Source organism: Phodopus roborovskii, unplaced genomic scaffold, assembly GCF_943737965.1.
Source record: "Phodopus roborovskii unplaced genomic scaffold, PHOROB, whole genome shotgun sequence".
Taxonomy (NCBI): Eukaryota; Metazoa; Chordata; class Mammalia; order Rodentia; family Cricetidae; genus Phodopus; species Phodopus roborovskii.
In genome coordinates, this window is record NW_026126558.1 from 11,722,265 (window position 1) to 11,746,183 (window position 23,919).

Genomic DNA, 23,919 nt, shown 5'->3' on the forward strand with positions numbered 1-23,919 from the left:
CAGGTAGTTCTGAGACAACTGATTCCGGAGCCAGAAACTGAAATGAGGTTTTCTGCAAGAGCAGAAAGCCAGTGATATGCAACGAGACACTGTCTTTAACTAAGAACAACAACAACAACAACAACAACAAAAAAAAAAAGGTGCTGGAGAGAGGCCTCAGTGGCTAAGAGCACTGGCTGTTCTTTCAGAGGACCTAGGTTTAATTCCCATCATCCACATGGCATCTCATAACCATCTGTGTCTACAGTCCCAAGCCAGTGGAACCCTCTTCTGGTCTTTCTGGGTACTGTATGCATGGGACATACAGACATAAATCCAGGCAAACATATATACACATAAAAGAAAAATAAATAAAGTCTCAAAAAAGAGAAAAAGTTAGAAAAAAGGAGAGCTATATTAAGAAAATTGGAAGATTAATTCAGAAGGTTAAACATTTAAACAGGGTTGTCTCCAAGTCAAGGAAAAAAATGTCTAGTAAGTAATACTCATGAGTGAAGAAAGACAGACTTGTTCCAAGGTATATCATCATGTTGCCAAAGGATGCTGGGAACAGGAATGGATTCTTACAAGCTCTTAGAAAGAAAACGGATGCAAAGGAAGGAATGAAGGTCAGGATGGCTTCCTACTTGTCAAATAGGAAGATGTGATACAAGGGAGAAAGCTTCAAGAATCAGAAGGAAAAGAGTTTCTGAGTAAGATTTTGGCAGCCAACCAAACTGTTTAAATGTGGGGGAAAAGCCAGGTGTGGTGGCACAAACTTCTAATCCCAGCACTTGAGAGGCAGAGGCAGGTGTATCTTTGTAAATTCCAAGCCAGGGAGGGTAACATAGTGAAACCTTGTCCCAAAACATAGAAACAAACAACAAACAAAACAACCCCAACAACAACAACAACAAAACAAACAACCCAAATGAGATTTAAAAAAAAAAACCCAGAATAGAGAACTGGGCAGTGGTAGTGCCTGCCTTTGATCCTAGCATTCGGGAGGCGGAAGCAGGCAGATCTCTGAGTTTGAGGCCAGCCTGGTCTACAGAGTGAATTCCAGGACAGCCAGAGCCACACAAAGAAACCCTGTCTTGAAAAAAAAAAAAAAAAAAAAAACAAAACAAAAAACAAAAACAAAACAAAACAAAAGAGCAGCATAGAGCAGAGGCATTTTTAAGCACACAGTCATCAAACAACTTACTAACCTTTCTGAGAATGTGGCTGGGAAATGTGTCCCAACCAACCAAAGTGCCGAAGCTATTGTCACTGAGCTCAGGAAAGTGAAGGAGGCAAAGGTTGATGGTGATGAGCAACCCCTGGATCCCAGCCAGGTTCCAGGGCAGAAGGCCCCTGCAGATCTTTGGGAAGATGGAAGGTATGTCTCCAAAGTAAATATAAAGCACATATTTGGATGCTTTGTTCTCTCTGGCACTGAATCCCTGACTACTTACTGACTCCACAGTCTCTACTGAGCTAAGGATTTACTGGACCTTTACTTTCGACACTGTAGGGTCTATGTGTATGCTTGGTACTAAAAATGAAGCTTCAGGCAATCTCCAGCCAAGAGACAGTATGAGCAATAGCTAAGCCTCCCAAATTCACTATGTGCAAGCATGTCTCCTAGCAACCTATCACCTGGGATGTCATCACTACTGACATATGTCAGAGTCACCGTGCTGGTGGCTGATGGGGGATGTCCTTTAGTATGCTGTGAATATATGTTTCTCTTACTGGTTGATAAATAAAACCGTTTCGGCTAATATAGCCAGGCAGGAAGAATATGTGGGGCCACCAGACTAGGAGAATGCTGGGAGGAGAAATGCAGAGTTGCCAGAGAGATGCCATGTAGCCACCGAAGGAGTAACATGCTGGAGCATTACAGGTAAGCCATAGCCTTGTGGCAATACATAGGTGAATAGAAACGGGATAATAATTAAGAGACAGCTGGTCAATAAGACCTGAGCCATCAGTCAAACAGCTTATAATTAATACAGGCCTCTGTGTGATTTGGGACTAAAAAGCTGCAAGGACCTGGCTGGAAAGAAACTCCTTCTTCAGCTGGCATTGGCCCTCTATTCCCAATTCACCCTCTTAGCCGACTCTGTGAAAGTGGGTCTGGGTCTCTTAACTGGGGCAATGGTAAGCTTTTCAGGAGAAGGCAGTGGAAGCGAATCAATACAAGTAGAAACAAGACTGCAGGACAAGAGAGCTGTGCTTCCTGGTTCTGGGTGTCACCTGGGAGCCCCCACAGCATAGGTCTTTCCTGGCCCCTGGTACCTGCTCTGCCACTATCCAGGGACCACCTTCATTCACCTCCCCAGAGCAGCTTCCTCAGGCATCTTAGAAACTCAATTTCCAGCAAGTTCCACCAGTGTGGCTTTTCTGTCTTGCAGTAAGCCATAGGCATGCCTTGTGCAAGGTCCTGTGGCTGCTGTTCCTGTTCCAATCTGTTACTTCTATATTTTAAAGTTTCCTTTTCAAATAGCCAACCCATGGTTACCCCAATCTCCTGTTACAGTGAATGATTCTTATACCAAACTTTCTTTGTTCAGGACCAGGGAGACAGCTCAGCAGATAGAAGAGCCTGACCATCCGGTGGACAGACAGAAATGACTTATGCAATTTGTCCTCTAATCTCCACACATACTGGGGGGCACACCCATCTCCCACTCTCTATCCTTTCCAAAATAAATTAAATAAAAAAATTACTAAAACCAGGGACTATAAACCTGGTAATGGTAATGGTGGTGCACACCTTTATTCCCAGCACTCGGGAGGCAGAGGCAGGAAGATCTGAGTGAGTTCCAGGGTATCTGGGGATACACAGAGAAACCCTGTCTCAAAAAAACAATAAAAAACCACCCCCTTCCCCCAGAGCATTTAATGCTCTTGCAAAGGATCTGGGTTCAGTTCCTGGTCCCCAAATGGAGGATCATCACAATCTAATCTATTAACTCCTATTTCAGGGGTTCTGACATCCTCTCTAGTCTCCTTGCGTATAAGGCACACGGGCACTGTGCACATACATACAGGAAGGCAAGGTACTCATATATAAATAAGTTCTTACATATAAAAGTAAATAAACCTTAAAAACAAAATAAAAATAACATCCCAAACCTTCTTGTTCAAATTACTGTTGTTTCTCTGACCCAGGTGGATAAGCACAAGGCTATTACAGATGTGCTTAGCTAGGGGGAATTTTTTCTCACCCTAATGTAATGTCCAAACAAGGCCTGGCTGTACTGTGTGTGTGGCAGACACAACAGGGTGAGGGAACTGAGCTACCAGGGTAAAGGGCCACCACAAGCCTTCCATTATTCCCCTTTTTACAAACAATTTAAAATAACTATACTGTTACATGTTTCCTCAACAAGAGGGGGTCCATTTTAAATTGTGTCATGTTCTCTGAACAGGTGATAGGACACAGATGACTAAGAGGAGAGAAAAACGACCAGTTTAAATATGAGCTATGTCACTTCAGGCTTTTTAAAACATGTCGTTTCCAGACCCATGGCAACTTAATTTTATACTCTACACAGCTGGAGGTTAAGTAACAAAACATTAATTATGGTTTAAATTCACCTGTCCCCCTGTCCTACATCTGCCCCACCCTAGCCCCACCTGAGCAGACCCAACTGCTACCTCCTGAGAGCCCAGTCTTTGGGCTAGCTGGCCCACAGCCACCCATCCACAGATCCTCTTTCTGGAACAGGCAGCACTGACCCTCACCAAAGACACATGCAAATGTCTGTCACTGTGACAGACACAATCAAGCTCAAGTTCTGGTGTGTGCCTGTGCATAAGTGTGTGTGTGTGCCTGTGTGCGCACGTGCATGCACATGAGAGAGAGAGAGAGAGAGGGAGAGAGAAAGAGAAGACCTCCACCTGAGATTTCAGATGCAACGGAGCTGCAGGAGAATCAGTCATATAGGCAGGACTTTCACATAATTTGATCTGATGCCCTCTTCTGACCTCTGAACACATGTGGTACACATACATACATACATGAAGGCAAGGCACACACAAAAGAGCTATGGAAGGGAGTTCAATGGAACAGTGACCAACAGTAACTCTAAAAGGTTTTTCTTCTCCCCTGATGCGAACACTCATACGAGGGAATGTAATGTTCAAGGAGTCAGGGCACTATGATTTCGGGTGATTCGTAGCATGATTCACATGGCTGCAATGATTCGTGTCACCTGGAACTCTGTGTCTATGAAACAGGCCCCTCGAGGAGCTCGGAGACAGCCTGTGCCAGCACTAGTGTTTACCTCAAATTAGTCATTTGTTCTTTGGATAATTTTTTTACAGATGACACTTCCTCACACACTGTGAGCTTCCGGAATCCCCCCCCCCCCCACACACACACGGTTTAGGACAGTGATAGTTCTGTGTGGGACACTGTACTGTCAAACATGTATACTGACACATTTGTATAAACCCACAAAATACACACCCACCAGAGGGAGCCCAATGTGAACCACAGTCTGGGTTACCAGGCAGTATCAATGCAGGTCCATAAGATGTAACACACACATCATTCTAATTGGGATGTGAGGGTACTGGACGGGGACAGTGCATATGTGGGCTCAGGGAAGATCCAGCATTCTCTGTACCTTCCTCTAAATTCTGTTGTGAGCTTACACTTGCCTAAGACATACAGCCTGGTTAAAAGAAAAATGTTTTTTAAAGTTGTGTCTGGGTACACTTGAGTGCAGTGGCCACAGAGGCCAGAAGAGGGCACTAGATTCCCTGAAAGTGGAGTTCTAGATTGTGAGCTGCCTGCCCTGGGAGCTGGGAACCAGCTCAGGTCCTCTGGGATAGAACTACATACTCTTAACCACTGAGTCATCTCTCCAGTCCCTAAAGGCTGTTATTTGTTTTGTCTTTTCAAAGGTCTTTTCTAGTTCCCACTTGAGGCAGTATCATTCACTGCTAAGCTAACATTTTAATCAACAGGTGGTACCCTCCGACAGACGTCTGATGGCACTGTCTCCAGCAGGAGCAGAGCAGCTAGCCTCACAGTTCCTCCCACAGACACAGGAGGAAGGTCCCAAGACTGATGGAGGGAGGCCTATGCAAGAGGGGGCTGTGTACTGGGAGCTAGAGACCTAAGCAAGCTTCAGTCCCACCACATCTAGGCGAACCAGGGGATCTTAGCACACATTCTGTAGCCAAGCCACAATAGGGGGCTGAGAGCCAGCAACAGGAAGTCTGGGGAGCTGCCCATACAGCATTAAAGGAGGGAAAGAAACTGCACCAGGCTGCTGGACTCTGATGTCATTTTTATAAAACATGTGTTTATGTGTATGTGTGTGCATCTGTGTGTGTGGCTAAGTGCCTGTGAGGTACAGAAAAGGGTGGTAGCCCCCCCCAGAACTGGAGTTACAGGTGGCTGTGAGTCAGCAGACATGGGTGTTGGGAACTGAATTCAGATTCTGAGTAACAACAGCAAGCGTTCTTAACCACTGCACCTGCAGCTCCCAAATGCATTTAAAGGGCGACACCCAACAGTTTGTGTGCTGCCCTGTCCACTCGGATTCTCCTCCATCAGTTTCTCCTTTTTACATGTAAGTATGGTGCTTGTTTACTTTCAAAATTCTCCCTCATACATACCCTGGATTGAGTCATACTTTGAATTACTTTACGAGCAGTTTCTTGGGTTTACCTCCTAGAGCCTTTTGGAGAGCTGTTATAGAAAAATCAGTTATCTGGGACTCATCCTAGGCCATGGTCAGCTTCCGATTCTGTAATAAATATAAGGCACCCCCTGGTTCATCTGGCCTGTTCCTGCTGCCTGGAATGCTTCCTGGGCCCCTCCTCCACATCTGCATGCTCTGGTTCCCCCCCGCCCCACCCCAATTGTGCCCCAACATCCACAGCGGCAGCCGGCACAGCCACCCTCACCATCTCTTCCAGCTTTTGTTTTTCTTCACAGGGCTGATCAGACCCTAATGAACTGCTGGTGCTTCACATCTACTGCCATGAAAACACTGTTTGCAGCTCGCCTGTGATGTTAACACAGCCAACTCCACAGGATCTATATGATTTAGGTGAGGCTAGCCCCCAGGAGTGCCTGTGAGGGTTCATGGAGAGTGTGCTAATTGAGGCCGGAAGACTCACCCTAACTGTGGGTGGCACCATCACATGAGCTGGGTCCTGGACTGTATAAAAGGGAGGCGTGAGCCGAACACCATCATTCATCTCTCTCTGCTTCCTGACTGTGGATGCCATGTGACCAGCTGCCTCTGCTCATATCACCATGCCTTCTCCACCATGATTGACTATGACTGCAAACTGTGAGCCCAAGTAAACCTTTCTTTCCTCAAGCTGCGTTGCCAGCAACAGGAAAATTACCTAACACACTGTTCTATCTCACACCAAGATTTATGGCACTTGACAACTCAGAAGTTGACATGAAGCACACCACCAGAGTGGGATTTCAGTGACTGAGATGAAATGACCACAGCTGTTTGGACAGGCACGAGTGGCCAGCAGAGCAGCTGAGAGTATTCATCATCACATGCCCAGAAGGTGACGCTTTCCCTCAGCAGGCCAGGCGCACTGTAAAGTCTAACGTCCGACACTCACTATCGGCTGGGCTGATGCCCTCACGCGGGAGCTGCACTGTGAGGCTGGTCGAGAGGGAAGCTTTTATTTGTGAGTTAACTAGTTGAACCTCATCTTTCGGTGATTCAGTGTCCTGTGCTCATCATCACTAGTGGCCTGCTGGGAAGCCAGAACCTACTAAGCAATATATTTATATATACTCCCAAAGGCTTCTAGAGCCCAGGCCTCAGCTTAGGCACTGTCCTGAAGAAGATGAAGAAAACCACTGGATCCTGTAGAGGTCAGAAGCAGCCCCAGCCACAGCTGTGGTCCCACCTTCCCTGACACCCTCCCCAGGCTGTGGCACAGGCAGAGGCAGAGGCAGAGGCACAGGCACACAGGCACAAGGGTGCTTTTTGTTCTCCTTGGGGAAGCGTGGAAGGAAAATGGAATTTACTTTAGGGGTGCCATGTTTTCTGAAAAGACACTGAGAATTCAGCATGTATTACAAATTAATAGAGGGTTCAGGAAAGAGCTGTTGGTAAAGTGTATACCCTGGAAGCCTGAGAACCTGAGTCTGGATCCTCAGCACTTCATAAGAAGCTGCTTGTGGGGCCGGGCACACACCTTTAATCCCAGCACTCAGGAGGCAGAGGCAGGCTGTGAGTTCGAGACCAGCCTAGTCTACAAGAGCTGGTTCCAGGACAGCTTCCAAAACCACAGAGAAACCCTGTCTCATAAAAACCAAAAAAAAAAAAAAAAAAAAAAAAAAAAAAAAAAGAAGACGCTACTTGTGGTCATGCTTTTGTTACCCTAGTGCTGGGTAAAGACAGACAGATTTCTGAAGCTGGATGGATATACTAACAGTGGGGCTGAGAACCTCTGTCTTTAAAAAATATTAACACTTTTAACTTATTCTTTGGCAATGCTATACATATGTGTGTGTGTGTACATATATATACATATATGTTTATGTTAAGTGTACTGGTGTTTTGCCTGCCTGCTGCCCATGGAGACCAGAAAAGGGTACAAGATCCCCTAGAACTGGAGATGGTTGTGAGCTGCCATATGGGTGCTAGAAATCGAATCTGGGCGCTCTAGAAAAGTAGTTCATACAGGCAAGACATCTCTCCAGTCCTATACAAGGTATCTTGATCGAATCCACCCTCAAATACCTGAAGATCCTACAGTACATGTTCCTCCCACCTTCATGACCTTTCTAAAGAAACTGTAACCCGCTGAGTCTAATTCATGCTGCCTGCAATCGGCAGGGGCCACATCCCTGACAGACATGACTCCCCTGCCCACAGCAAACATCAATTGCCACAGCACTTCGCTTGAGTGAAGCCTCCCCATCTACTCTGGCATTACTGGCAGGCTTGGTCTTGTGCAGGTCACCATGGCTGCTGTGACTTCATGAGTGCATCTGTCTGTTTGGTTCAGAAGACAACATTCCACAGCACTCCCCCAAATCCTCCAGCTCTTCTTAGACTCTTTCTGCCCCCTCTTCTGCAATGTTCCCTGAGCCTCGAGGGAGTAGCTACAGGAGGTGAGATCCTGGCTGAAAAGGTAAGGTAGATTACACATGGCGCTGACCTCTGGCTTCCAGAAGCATGTGCACATATGCACACACATGTGTATATACACAACAGGACAACTATGGAAACATCTACAGTGTATACAGGAGTTTGGGGACAGAGAGGTAGCAGGCAGCACACAAACAGGCACCCCCACAGAGAAAGACACGGCCTGTGACCCCAACAATACAAACTGTTTGGCTCAGTCTTGTGCAACAACTAGCCCTTCCTTGTCCTAGTGAGAACGTGAGGTGCTGACAAAACTTCAGAGAGCCAGCTGGTACTTCCCATCCTCTAGCAGCTATGGCAACAGAACTTCTAAACAAACAGTGTCGACAAAAATCAAAGGAGGTATCCACTCCTGGAGTTCAGTGTTAACTCACTCCTGTCAACATTATAGTCCACACCTCTCTTCTTTTCAGCCTGCTGAGTCTATCCCTCCACTGGATGGTCCCCTTACTAAATGGCACTATTTCCATCCAGCTGTGTATGAAAAGGAGCTAGTAAATACTGAAGGAATAAAGATGTTACAAACTGTAGGTGGATGCTGAAACTAGCAAGGGGCAGTGGGTAAATATCACCCCCAGATCTGTTTCCTGGCCAAGAGATGTCTCCAATTAAAAACCACCAGTGCTGGGACATCACTGACATCGTGGGGTTTTAGATCTGAAACACCAGGAGGGCACACTCTTATTGTGGCTTATCATCAGAGCCTAACCTCTGACCAATTGAGGGGCACCCTCTGAAGCAACTGAGTTTCCATTCAGCATCCAAATCAAAAAGGAAAAGCCGAGGGCTGCCACAGAGGGACAAGCCCATCTGTGATGCTCTTCATTTAACGGTGTACTTATGCATGTGTGCGTGCTTGTGTGGGCTTATATGCACCACCTGAGTGCAGGCACCCACAGAGGCCAGAATGGGGTGTTAGACCATCAGGAACCAGAGTTACAGGCTGCTGTGTGCTGCCTGAAGTGGGTGCTGGGAACTGAATTTGGGTCTTCTGTGTAAGTGCTGACAGTAAGCGCTGACGGCTGAGTCTCTCTCCAGTTCCCTTTCTTGTCTTTCCTGACTCCAACTCTGCAGAGCTGGCCAGTTACTTTGTACAGAGCCCTTCAAGTCAGGGTTGGCTAATTTACATGTTCACACTGTGGTTGTTTGGGGCCGGAATGCTATGAAAATGCTGAGATGTCCTTATCTACTGGGGAGAGCATGTCTCCTACTGGTCAGTCGGCTAAATGGCTCTCATAGGGTTTCTCCACTGCAACCGCTAATTTTCCTTACATAGGTAATAAACATGAGATCATTTGGGAAAATATAAAAATCTATTTCTCTTAAACTCTTGCCCAGTGACCTTAGTACCCACCAGTGGATCCCCCTGCAACGATTACCACTGTGTTGAGGATGATATCCCCAGCCTCACCTGTCTCTGGCTATCTTCCTGTCCCCCCCCCCCCAATATACACAGGCTGCCTAGCCTGGCTTTGAATTCATGATTCTCTTGCTTCAGCCTCCTTTAGTGCTTAGCTTCAATGTGTTCTATTAGAGTCTTTTATAGATGTTAACTGAAATTCCTTTGTAAGAGACACATCACATCTCCTCTCTCCTATTTGTCAACATATTCATTCATTCATTCATTCATTCACTCACTCACACATGGACTACAATCCAGCATGGTTCCTTGTTGCTTGAATTGCTGTAGCTCAGCCACTGGGTTTTTGAGGCTGGTTCTTTTTAGTCCTTTCCTACTTTCTGGCACAAAGCTCTTCAGGCTTATAAAGTAGTTTTCCTGCCCTGGCACCAAGCCAACTAGGTCTCTGAAGACATTAGAGTTTTAAATGTCATCTGATTCCACTTTGGAAACCTCCCTCTGGCAGCAACAGGGTGGAAGACAGATGGGGACTGTGCGTGGAGGACAGGCCAGTGGGAGCCAACACAGCCTAGGGCCAATGGAAGCTGGAGCCTGAGTGGGCAGTTATGGCACGGAGGAGACGGACTCCAGAGAGCAGAAGTGATGTCTTGGCATAGATCAGATGCTGAGGAAAAGAGGAGAGGAAGCTCTGACAACAGCTCTCAACTCTCAACTCTCTCCTGGGGAGCCTGGTATATGGAAGTATATGAAAGGAAATAGAGGGGGCCGTGAGGTGGCTCAGTGGGTAAAGAACTTGTTTGTCTACAAGCCTAATGACCTGATTCCATCCCTGAAGTTCACATAAAGGTAGAAGGAGAGAACCAATTCCACAAAGATGTCCCCTGACCTCATACATTTGCTGTGGCTTGTGCCCCACCTATCATAAACACACACAGGAATAATAAAAAACTGTAAAACATTTTTTTTGAAGTTGGAAAGAAGGATCTGGGGAGGTGGTTTATGGGTAAAAGTATTTGTTCTTAAAGTAGGAGGACCTGAGTTCAAATCCCCAGCACCCACATAAAAGCTGGACATGGCCCTATGTGCTAATCCAGCCAAGACGGTGTGAGATCTTGTGTCAAAAACCATGTAAATGGCAACAGATGCTGCTGCTGACATACTCTTTTAGTTCTGTGTGTACAGACACCAGGCCACATAAGAGAATGTATTCATTTTCTGTTGTGGCATAATCTTTTTGTACACTGTGTAGATGTGTCTTTGCCAAGGCACCTTCTAATTGGCTTAATAAAGAGTTGAATGGCCAATAGCTAGGCAGCAGAGGTTAGGCGGGACGTCTGGGCAGAGAGAGAGAAGAGGAGATGAATCTGGGCTCAAGGGAGACACCAGAGGACACAGAGAGGAAACAGGAGGTGCAAGATGTAAGAGAGGTAAAACGCCATGAGGCAAAACATAGATTACTATAAATTTAAGTCATAAGAGCCAGTGGGACAAGCCTAAGCGATATATAAGTGGAGCTTTCATAATTAATAATAAGTATCCATGTTGGGGTTTTTTTCTTTGGAAACAGAGTTTCTCCGTGTAGCCTTGGCTGTCCTGGAACTCATTGAGAGATGCACACGCCTCTGCTTCCCAAGTGTTGGGATTACAGACGTGCACCACCACCACCACCCGGCCTCCATGTTGTTGTGTTTTCTGTGTGTGAGTTGGCAGCTCAAAGAAAGATCTGTCTACAGTTTTCACTGGATCTGGAGATTACATTCAAAGAATGAGTTTAGTGGAGCCATGAGATAGAAGCCTAACTGCAGAGTGAAGACAAAACAGGAGGAGGGGGTGACACACAGCAAGAGGGGTGACTCTTCAAGCCTTGACCAAGAGGTCATCAGAGGAGACAGAGTCACTGAGGAACATCTGAGGCCAGGCATGTGAAGATCAAGACAAGCTTTCCTGCAGGGAAAGGAAGCCAATAGAGAAGGAACACTAAATAGGAAGGAAATAGAAGACAGAACAGGAGGCTTGAGAACAGAGGTTGCATGTAAGTGAAGGGAGGGAGTGTCCAGCCCCGTCGTCACAAGATGGTAAGCATCACACAAACCAGAATCAACAGAGAGCCCCAGGCTGGGTGACAGTGAAGTAAAGTACTTTCCACACAAGCGCAGGGACTGGAGTCTGGGTTCACAGGACCCTTGTAAAAAATCGGAGTTTGAGGAGGCAAGTACCTGATACTGCAGCTCTAGGAAGGTGGGCACAGGAGAATCCCTGGAGCTCACTGGAAGCCAGCCTAGCCGAACTGGGGAGCTCCAGGTTCAGTCAGAGACCTGGTTTCAAAAAAACGGTGGAAAGAAATACAAGAAGCAGCCCAAGTCAACCTCTAGCCTTTGCATGGCACACCTGCTTGCATGTGTACATACACAATGCATGCACACGCACACAGACACACACACCTCAAATAGGTAAGTAAAGGAAGAGAGGGAGGAAGGGAGGAAGGGAAGGAGGAAGGAAGAAGGCAATAGAGAACGTCTGCTCTTGCCCTCTGGCCTCCATACTCATGCGCAGGGGCACTGCACCTGGGAACATGTGCATACACAGAGAACTGTGTTTACATTTCTGTCTAAACATTTAAGGTTCTAACCCTGTAGCAGGAAGGGTAGTGGATTCCATCTTGCTGCCTGTTTCCATGAGACCTTTGAGCAAAGCAGTTTTTGTTTTAAAACTGTGTTGGGACAAAGACCAAGAATATGCAACAGAGACCACAGGACACCTCCAAGCCTTCAACATTTCTGACCCTTACAGAGAAAGCCTGCCAGTCCCTGCTTTGGACGCAACTGCCATGATTTTAAAATTCAGTCTAGCAGAGGCAAAAGTCATGATTTTGCAAACTCACTTCCAAAAGCACTAAGTAATGGTCTTTTAAAAAATGACAGCCATGTCACTGGTGTTGTTACAGATGGTGTGTAGTTTCTCTGGGCAGTGCTTACACTCCATACAGTCCAGCTAATTGTCTACCCAAAGCAAAGGTCTTCAAGGTTAGCTCACCAATACCACAGGATACAAAGCAAAGGGAGTCCCCGTATTTTCTGACAGCTTTATAGGGTCATATTCAGGAGGGGAAACAAACGCACAGGAAGCTGTATGCTATAATAATAGACAGCACTGGCAAGCAACGTGAACTGGCTGTGGGGGCGCATGCCTGCAATGAACCAGGAGGACTGCTGTGGTTGGAGGCAATCCTGGCTGTGGTGTGAGACCCTGTCTCACACAAGCAAACTGCCCCCAACATGCTTATGAGATAGAAAGATTTACAGTGAAGGGAGTTCCAGGCAAAGCATGAGCATAGAGTGCACACACAGATGGGACTCTAGCGTCTCACTAGCTCACCACTCACACTCAGAAGTAAACTGAGCTGGACTCTCAAGACAGCTTCCCTTTTTGCATGGGAAATACATTTTTCTCAATTTAAGCACAGTGTTTGTAATTTCCAAAGCCAGCCAGGAACGTTTACATTTTCAAAGGCAAAGCTGGAAAATGCATGCTAAAATTTCAAGATGAACTCAAAGGCAGAACAGTAATCCAGCAACTTTGGAAACAAATTCTTCTCGAATGAAACAAGCCAGATTCCTCACTCTGGTCACACCCGACCTTTTGAAAACACACAAGAGAGACAGATTCATGCTGAAACGTGTCAACACTTCCAGATTTTCTACTTGGGAATTAGTTCTTTAGATGCCATTGAAAAGTGGTTCTTTCAATGACCCTGAGACCTCATGCAAAAGGTCATGTCAAAGGCACACCCCTCTGCTTTGGATACTGTGTATGACATTTTCTGTAGTTCTGGAGGCCAAAAGACTGAAGACAGGTGCCAGGATGCTCAGGTTCCTCCTGGCTTATCCATGCAGGCTTACTTGTCTTTCTATAGCAGAGACAGACAGAGTGGGGGCCGGGAGAGATTTGGGCTCTTCCCTTCCTCATTAAAAAAAAAAAAAAAAAAAAAAAAAAAGCTCCTCTTTTTGTACAGTGTACAAATGGCACTAAATGCCACAGACACTCTACATCCCTTCCTGTTTTCTTTCCAAATGGAACAGGGAGTGGGGGGGGGGAGTGGGAAGGAGTGGAGGACTTACGGCTTTTCAAACACAGCAAGCCTCCTGAATAAACACAAAGGGACAGTAGGAGTTCCAAGAATTCATCCTTTCAAAGAAGTCGAAACCAGAACAGTAGGTGAGCTCCAATGGGCTGTCTGTTTTGCCTCTATTTATCCTCTGAGCAGGATAGACAGCAGCTCAGGCCTCACACACTTGAGGTGGCTCCACGATCTGCTTCGTTATGCTCCAGCTTCAAGCCGCTCCCATGCTTCTGGCAGCTCCTTAATTTATAACCGGTTGCTGTAACTGTCTCCAAACAACTTGAAGTTGCACATGGCTTTCTAAAGTGTTGTCAAGGGAATGAATGCTTCCCCTCAGGTCCCCAGCCTTGCTAGAACAACGGCTCTCTCACTGCAGCTACCGTCTCTGAATAGTTTGGTCTCTTCTCTCAGGCCTCTAGCACCAGAGCAACAGCACAACAGCAGGACACCCTCACTGGTTACGCTGGATGGCACGATGGCTGCTCTGCCCTTCCTCCTCCACACGAATATACACTCAGCCATGGAGTGAAATGTTTTGGCCAAAGGCTTCATCTTACAGGGTGGTCCACACAGCACCTTGAAGCCCAGCATCAGCATTTATGAGGTACCCCTAACTGACTCTCGTGCACAAAAGTTCCACTTATGCCTCTGCACCTCTAGGCTAGAGACACAACATGGTGGCCCTTTGAAGCAGCCAGCCCACTACCTGTCCCCTTCTCCTGCTAGACAAAGGATGGGCAGACGGCACACTGAAGTGCTCTGCCACACACCAATGGAGCCTCTGCAAGGCTAGAGTGACTTGGCAGTGATGGAAAAATGGTGTCGACAGAGGGATGTTTGAAGCTGGCCTGTATGTGTGCATTGTGTACACATGTGCATAAGGGTAGGGCAAATGGACACTTGAAGCAGATCTGTATCTGTGGTGTGCATATGTACACATACATACATATGCACATGCTTATGGAGGGCAGAGGGCAATGGGTGTCTTTCTCAATCACTCATCCCTTTATTGAACCTGGAGCTTACAAATTTGGCTATAACGACTGGCCATCTGTCTCCACCTTCCCAGTGCTGGGCCTGGCTTTTATGTACGTGCTGGGATCTGAACTCAGGTCCTCATGTTTGCAAAGCAAGCACTTCGTCCCCTGAAGCAAGGATGGGCATGAACTTACCAGCTTAAAAGTAGCAGGAGGTCCAGAAAGGCAGAGACCAGTCACACACCTGGACAGGAGCCACATGACAGCAAAGCTCCGATGGACTAGGATCTGACAGCCTCAACACCTGTTGTCTCTTTTGTTTAGCTCCCCCACCCCTGCATTGATTTCTCCTCAATCCCTAACATCAGCCAAACTTGCTATGGGGTGAGAATGCCATTCTCCCCCTTGCCTGGCCTCACAACAGACAATTCTCCATCACATTCCAGGAAATGCTCTGTAATGACAACAGCTAAGGACTGAATAAGAACCTAAGCCAAAGAAACCTGGCCTTCTAGGACACTTCACCTCCATATGCACTCCTACATTACCTGGGCCCAGCCACAAGTCTACTCACTACCTTCTGCCCTGTGTGTCTATACACCTATCCTACCCCATGGACCCATTTCCCCACTCTCCACACCTTGTTCACACATGGCTTCCATCACAGGGAGTGGATTCTCAAACCTCCTGCAGCTAGAAGCATCTCTGTGGTTTAACAGTGTTTGTTCCATATCAGGCAGATCCCACCCTATATGGAAGCCCTGTAAAAGGTTTTAAACTCGATCCCAGCCTCAGTGATGTGAGCACTTTTCAAGAGTGGCAACGAAGTCATCAGCAAGGTAGAGTTCCATCCTGGTGCCTTTTTCCTCTCCACTAAGTCCCAATGCAAATATCACCAAACCAGCCCCTTTGCTCCAACTCTACAACCGAGTCCTAGGCCAGGGTACCCCACTTTCCGTTTGAATAAGCACAGTAGCCTCACAATGGGCTCCTGCTGCCACCCAGACTTCACTACCCTGTTCTAGAGTGATCTTTAAAGAAAGGTACAAAACAAGACTACAGATTCTCTAAGAACCTGCCAATGCCACTCACAACCCTTCAACAAAACTTCATCTCTAGCAGAGATTGGGTGATGTCATGAAAACATTCTTTCGTCCCTCCCTCTATTCTGCTACCTCCCAATACGGGGAAGTATAACCTTATTTAGGAGTGTGACACGGTGTGCCTCTAGGACCACAGCCATGCATGGCTCTCCACTCTGCTCTGAAGACACTCTGCCCTGATTGCTGGCTCTGTCCAGCACCTCCCCCTGCTCTTCTGCTTAGATGTGTCCTCCCTCAGATCTTCTCCACAGGTACACGTCCAACGGAACATGTTCCTTGCAGAAGTCCACAAAGCACACACTCCCTTCCTCTCAGCAATTACTGGATTTCTGTATTGTGGCTTCTCAATATAGACTCCACAGATGCAGGCAGAACACTATCTGCCTGGTTCAGGGCCCTGCTGCACTTAAACACAAAAGAAAGGATGAGCAAGCCTGGTACAGCACACCAGACAGGAGAATCACTCTTGCTACTTAAAGATACATGCTTCTGTTACATGATGGACCCTACAGTGGTGGGTCAACATTTAGAGTAACATTTCAGAAGTTCTACCTCAGAAATGGAAATTTGTTTCCCTCACCATTCCTGACCTTCTGACCTCTAGACACTGGGACCAGTGTGAAAAAAAGGAAATAGCCAAAATAATTTTGAAGTCATTAGCTATATGGTTATTTTCTTCCTAGCCCCACAGAGGTAGAAAACAAGGACCCAGCTTAGGTTTCCATGTACCCAGTCTTAGCTTTGACCCTGTTTGATCAGCGACTCAAATGGCAGGAAGGGAGACCCTGTATGCCCTAGGAGGGCAAGGACCAGAACATTGCAGCTTCTGGGAATACCTCCTGGATACATCTGCAAATAGACGACTAGCCCAGACTTCTGGCTCCTGAACAACTGACAGGGATATCATAAGGCCCTTCCCTATGAACTGTACCAGATAAATAGTGCATAGGGCACTTTTGCAACTTTAGACAATGCTTGTTCCTTAACTGTGATCTAAGATTGGCAGGAACAGCCCCATCAGCACATGAAGAAAGGCAATGATGACATTTCTAAAGAATGTTCTGACTGTGATACTGTCCTCAGCCCCCCCTTTCTACCCACAAGGGGACAGAAGGAAGCGTCTGACTTTCCGCTCCTGGGCTCCCTTGCAGCAGAAGACAGCAGTTTACATCTCCATACCAATAGCATGGGTTCTAAGTTTTATGTAAGGGACAGAGTTGGTGTCTCTGCCCAACCAAGACAGTAGCTGTTGAGGAGGCAGTAGGAGAGCACAGTGATGAGCTACACACCAAACAGAAGTCTGGAAGCTGCTGCTCCAGGTCAAAGAACCCACACCAGGAGGGTGTAGTTACACACCTGTAATGCTGACACATGGGAGATGGTGGCCAAAAGAGCCTAAAGTCGAGGCTATTCTGGGCTACAGAGCTGAGATCCTGCCTTAAAAAATAAGCAGGGGCTGGAAAGATGGATTGATAGGTAAGAATGCTAGTTGTTAGCAATACCAAGTTGGGTGGCTCAAAACCAGCTGTAATCCAGCTCCAGGGGCTGGATTACAATGCATGCACACACGCATATGCCTACACACACAGAGATATAGGAAAATAAATCTTTAAAACCTACAATAAAGCAGTCCTGTATAAGCTCCCCTGTAGGAACAGCTAGAGTTACAGCGATGCTCCCTTTACTGAGAGATACAGGTTTTATGCAGTGACCCAGGGTTCCTGCTGCCTCCAATTCTATCCTGAAGTACTAGCTAGATCCCAGCTGCAGAGGACAGGGCAGACACAGTATCAGCAACTCTTAGGATTCTTGCTGCTGTCTGAAACCCCACTGTTAAACTTTCTGCCTCACTTGTCACTCTCCACGGGTCAGGAGAGAGGCACACCCAACCTCTTGTCCTGAAGGTTAGAGTCTAGTGCGGAGACTGATCGACATAAACAATTCAAGTGCCAGAAGTCTGGGAATACCTTGAGCCCCACAGTATACACTATGTTCAATTCTTCCGAGACACAGGCAGCTAGCTGGTCATGATTGAGTATGAATATGAGTAGAAAAAAAATAAGTTTTAAAGTGTATCAGTTCATTAGTGCTGAATCCTCTTTCAAGTTGTTCCTAAAGACAGGCAGGGAAACGCTTGTTGGTAGAGAAGGACTAGGAACAAAATGGCACAGTGAAGTCTGCCTCCATCAGCACGTAGACTGTAGAAAGGAAAATAAAAGATGGTGCTCCTCAGTGCTTCTTAATTCAGCAGATTTTTTGAAACCAGTCTATTTCCCTTCCTCTTAAGACTCACACTGTCCAGAAAAAAGCTGTTTTATTGAGTGTGTGTTCATGTTATGTGCATCTTTGTAGTGCATAGGTGTTTGTAAGAGTGAGCACCTTACTCCAGGGACCTTCCTCTGGCTCTGGATATCTTCTATTAGTTGTCACCTTGTTTTTTAAGGGAGTATCTTATGCTGAGCGTGTAGTTCACCATTTCAGCTAGAATGGCTCGTCAGCTAGCCCAAGCATCCACCTGCCTCCACTAACTCCAGCACTGGGAGTCACAAACATGCTGCCACACCCACACTTACTGTGGATGCTGGGAATCTGATGCCAGGTCCTCAGGCTTGCACAGCAGACACTCTTACCTAAGGCACCTCCCCAGCTCTTGGGGCTTGCTTGCTTCCTTCCTTTTCTATGAAGGCTCCATCTTTACACAACAACACATTCACTGTGCCAAAATCTTATTTCACCTGTGTATTCTTTTTTTTTTTTTTTAACATCTTTAATCAGAGAAAACAAACACCTTTTTTTCCTATGATGGAAAATGGAGAGTAAGAAGTGAGGAATACAGCTTGAGAAAAGGAAAACTTCCAGATTTTTCAGTTTTCATACATATGAGATATCTTTGGGGATAGGACCCAAGACTAGCAACAAAATTCATGTAATTTTATATTATTTTTATTTTGTAGATGTAATCTAATACTAACACAAAATTCATGTAATTTTATATTATTTTTATTGTGTCTATGTTTAACTCTGACCTATATGACATGAGGTCAAAGGTCAGGTTTTGGAGATTTCTGATTGTTCGGCCTATACGTTTCCCACAGTCACTCTGTGACAACTTGGAACTTTTGTCATTGATTCCCACAGGAGATGGGAGAGGCAAACATCAGCCTATCATCTTGTGGTTTAGTCGCTTCTGCAGTAAGGCTTTGGAGGACAGCCCAACTCTGGTCTGCAAGTGTGAGGTCAAGGGCACTGCTGCGGGATGTGCAACCTTCCCCTCTGTGAAGACAGGCCTGCCACCCCCACCTGAGCCTTCGATCCCCTGCCTTCTTCAGGCTTCTGTGGCTTAGGAGGCAAAAAAACCATGAGAAGCACTTAAGTTCACGGCTGTAACCAGAGCCTGCCATTTGTCACACCCCACGCCCCCACATCTCCGCCCTTAACCCAGAATCCGAACTTGCAAATTATTCATTTATATTATAGCTTCAGTATACAAAATGATAGCCTTTCTCCTCTGGAAAGATGAGGCAGCTCTCTGAAACTTGCTGCCTGCTACTTGAACCAAATGCCTCCTCATTTGTCTTAATTATGTTTTCTTTATGGATTATAGAGAGGTTGCTTTGACAGCATGAGAAGAACTGATTAAGACCACATAGTAGGTAATGTGGTTCTGATTCCTGAGGCTTCAGAATTGCTTCCCATGTGGAGAAGTACTTTACTTGGAATTGCAGCTATAAAATGAGAATTACTGTAAGAATGACGAAGGAGACTGATGGGAAAATCAAAATATAAGTAAAGGTCAAAAGAGTCAGGGTAACAGAGGACAGATCAGTCAGATGAGCAGCACCAACCACAGCTGAGTTATGTCACTAGACTCTAAACAGCACCCTATGCCAGACAGCGACACTTTTCCTAGGTCCCAGCCACAGTCTAACAAGAATTGTATTGATTTATTTCTGCACTTGAGACCTTCCTCTCTAATCAGGGCCTTCATGAGCACACAGTGACAATCACTGTTGTACATAAACAACTACCTTTATGATGAAGGGACAAAATCTAAAGACAGCACCAGTTTACAAGTGTTTATTGCCATAGAAGACTAGACCAGGATACTCTGGCAATTTGAAGGAGACCAAAGGGGATCACAACTATAAAATTTCTCTTCTAAAAACTCATATATGAATGGGTTTTAACCAAATAAGATAAAGAAAGAGCAGTAAAAAATTTTTAAATTACATTTCTTTGTTTATCTATTTATGTGTGTGCAAGCTTTTGTTCATGTATCAGAGTATATGTGTCAGGATCTGAGGCCAAATTTTAGGAATGGTTCTCTCTTTCTACCATGTGTGGGTCCCAGGGATCAAACTCAAGTTACTAGGCTGGGTGATAAGTGTCTTTCCCTGCTGCATATTTTAGAACACTTAACTCTAAGAGCTTTAGGACAGACTTACTCTTTCAAACAGTTGCTAGGAAAGCCTTATAGTAGGCAGATAAAAACAACTAGGACCTAGATCCATTAAAGGATAAATGCTCAATCTATTTCCCACCACTACAAGATCCTGACAAGAGATGGGTAGGGGTACCATGAGCCTTAAGGAGTGAAGACTCAGACAGAGCCTTAGAACCCAGCCTACTAGAAGAATCCTAAGAAATGCAGTAGGCAACCCTGGCTCCTCAGAACCCTCCTGGCAATCATTCAGAACCTGCTCACAAACTCAAAGTGCAGAAAAAGTATGAAAATATAAAAAACCAAAAGACTGTTTGGACAGCATTGCCCTTCAATGCCTCTGCTTCACGGCAAGGGCCTTAGTGGGTGTGGCTGCCTGGGTGGCTCAGCTTCAGCATCAAGAAGACAAAAATGGGTTAAAGGTTATTTAGTTATTTGTGTAGGTGAATCATGAAACGGGGCTTTGGGAACTAGCAACATGTTCTGCATATAGTGAACAACACTAGGGGATAGTACTTAGACCCCAGAGACGTTAAACTTTCAGACATCCCTAAAATGGACTTTGACAATTATTTCTATGCTACTACAAAACTTAGCTGTACTACAGAGCTCATGTTAACTTCCTTCAGTATTTTCTTCCACACCACCTCTAAGTCAAATCTTAGATTTAAATGGCAAAACAGGATTGTCAATAACTAGGCCTGGAATATACCCAAGTTAAACAGTATGAAATAAATGCTCCTTACAATATAATGCCACTGGCTGCATCATATAGAATACCCAACAGGGTCCTGCAGGGCAAGGCAAGGGAAGCATGTCAGCATCAATGTACATATAACGACATATACAAAACTGGAAGGAGACAACACCACACACATGTAAAGCAAAGCAGAAGAGCACATGGTTGCATATTACATGGGCTTTGGTCTTGTGAGGTACGGACAACTTCACCTCGCAGATAAAGTTCAGATGACCACACTTCTCACTCCACCCTCACTAGACCCGCCAGAAAACAATCAAAGCCATTTCCATTGCTGGTTGACTCATCAAAGGCCTTAAAATAATAATAATAATAAATAAATCATGGGGAACTCCACTCCACGGCATCCAGGACCGAATGCTATCATAACAAATCCCCAGAAACCTGTAAAGACTGGAAAGTGCACAAAGGGCCAGGAACCTATACAGAGACACTTTAGTGTCACTTTATAAGCAGCCCTGCGTATCTCACTTCCCTATTGGCCAACAGTACTTTATTCATTAACCAATAAGAGAAACATATTTACAGAATGAAATTTCCCATCACCCTGTCACCTGCACTATCCTCAAGAACAGCTCTAGAATAAAGAGCAGAGCTTCCCATCAGATCAACAGCACTGGGCTGGATTCAGAGGAGCTCCAGACAAGAAGCAAGGCAAATTCTGTAGTAGTCCAAACAAACTTCTGAAAGCCAAAGGAACCATTCCCTGGGGAATCAGAGTTGCTGAGGAAGGAAAGATGGGGAGCATCATGTCCACGAGTGTAGTCTTGTTATTTCCTAAGGCTCCCAGCTGCACCGAGATCTAGTTTTCCCAAAAAGCTATAAGTAAATGTCAGCCAGGGATGGGACTGGGAAAACAGCCTGCTGGAATATAAATGCTTATATTCATCTTGTTTCAATGTAATCTCTTAAGGGCCATTCCCATTTGCAGAGCTTAGTGACAAATCATGGAAGGACTAGCCCATTCCCCCTGAGCATCGTGACATCAAACTTTGGGGTACACTCTACACAGGCGCAATCTCAGACCTTCCAGCTGGTTATGAGGGATTTGTTGATGAAACTGAGTTTTCTGCCTTTTTCCTTTTTTTTTTTTTTTTAAACTTAAAATCTTTCTTACATGGCACAGTTGGAATGGCTACTTATTGGAAAGAAAAGCAAATGCTAGTCCAAGGAAAAACATAAGAAGAGATTAAACCAGTAAGGTATGCTGCAAGGCTTTTGTACAGCAAGTAGACTATATGTCGATCAAGTTGCCGTAATTCCTAGGGTGACAAATTTCCATGCCTTCCAACTTTAGACCTCCTGTGACATTTAATCTACCTAAGGATATTGAACAAATTCATAGTCTTAGATTACGAGGTTAAAAAACAAATTATAAATGCTTATACACATTTTGTTTCAATGTAGTCTCTAAAGTGCAATTTCAACAAAGCTACAATATAAAGGTCCAACAGCATTGCTCTCAAAAGTTATTAAACTGGAGAGCTGGCTAGTAGTTATGAGCACTGGCTGCTCTTCCAGAGAACCAGGGCTCATAAGGCAGCTCCCAACCACCTGTAACTCCCATTCCAGAGGATTCAATGCCCACTTTGGCCCCTGTAGGCCCCTCACACATATGGTACACAGACACACATGCAGGCAAAAACCCATACACATAAAATACATAAATCTAAAAAACTACTAAAATGCAACATCAAGACACATTGCACATAAGTATGGCATTATCCGATTAAATATTCTAAAAATAAATAAAAATTAAGCTGCATTTTAATTTGGATATTTGAAATTGATAATGTAAAAATACCACAGGAATCTTCTAGCATTTCAGTAGTCAAACTTAACACAATCTGCCAATAAAGAATATTCCATTTATTTATATTTTGGAAAATTTGATTTATTGATAAGATGTTAACATTGCATAATTTCATGAATAATATTACATGATATTAACATGTTAACTAACTGCAAAAAACTGTCGAAGATGAAAATCAAAATGGGTCAGTATATGATCTTGCTTGACAAGCATTTAACATACTATAAAACCATCAATCTTGGTTTTATCCAAAGTATACCCAAATAAAGGCCATGCTGTCATTTGGAACAGTAGGAACAGGAGGCCATGCACCATAAACTAAATAACAGTAACTGTGACATACAAGTTGCTAACATCCTCTGAGATACTATTTTTTCTACTTGGAAAGTGACAGACAGTCATGGACCACAGGAGATCTCTCCTTTATTTGGAAAGTGACAGACAGACATGAATAGAAGATCTTTCCTAACCAGTGAACAGACAGACTTGTGTCTGAAACTCATTTCTTTGTAGGTACCTCAGAGATGAATGACACAAAAACACACTGTGACCCTCATTTGTCATATTAGTGAGCTGGAGCCAAGACTAAGTCAATCCTAACAACTCAGCTAGGAAGGTAAGGAGTTGAAACATGACACAGAGCTCCAAAACCCAGTCCAGACCCCTAGTCAACCAGCTAACATGGAAATATAACAAAGCCAAACCTCTGCTGTCCAATGAAAGGACAGTGATCATTCATTCAATGAGTTTATATTCTCTGTGAAGAGCCAGCAAGAAACAAAAGAAAAATCCTTGGCCCCAGTTTACATTGTGGCTGAGAAAGCTACACCAAGATGATCAAAATATGGTGGAGACAGCAAGTGTTTCCGGATGTTCAATTTTAGAGGCAGGTACCATTTGAGGATTTGCAACAATATCGAATCCAGTGTAGTTTTCCTAAGCATTTCCCAAACAGGGACTAATTTGGATACAGGAAAGGTCTGGCCTACAGATCCAATTTGATTGATTGCCCTAACCTATGAACTGCCAGCTATGAGCTGTCATCTTGGTAATCTAAATTTCATATTAACAAAGACATCTGACCCCTACCCCCAGTCCACAATGAGCAAAATGTTACAAGGCAAGGCTAGGCTAAAGGCCAGAAGTTTCAAGGGCACTTGGATTGTTTCTGAGTTCGAACATCTCCAAAAACAAAGATTAAAGTACAGCGTATGTGCCGGGTTCT

At 45.1% G+C, this 23,919-nt stretch overlaps 1 protein-coding gene across 1 annotated transcript in view; it reads right to left on the reverse strand.

Moving 5' to 3' along the window:
• The window catches only part of Gan (gigaxonin), a 45,551-nt gene that overhangs the window by 20,564 nt on the left and 1,068 nt on the right, over nucleotides 1–23,919 (reverse strand). The gene's annotated exons all lie outside the window — the stretch shown is intronic.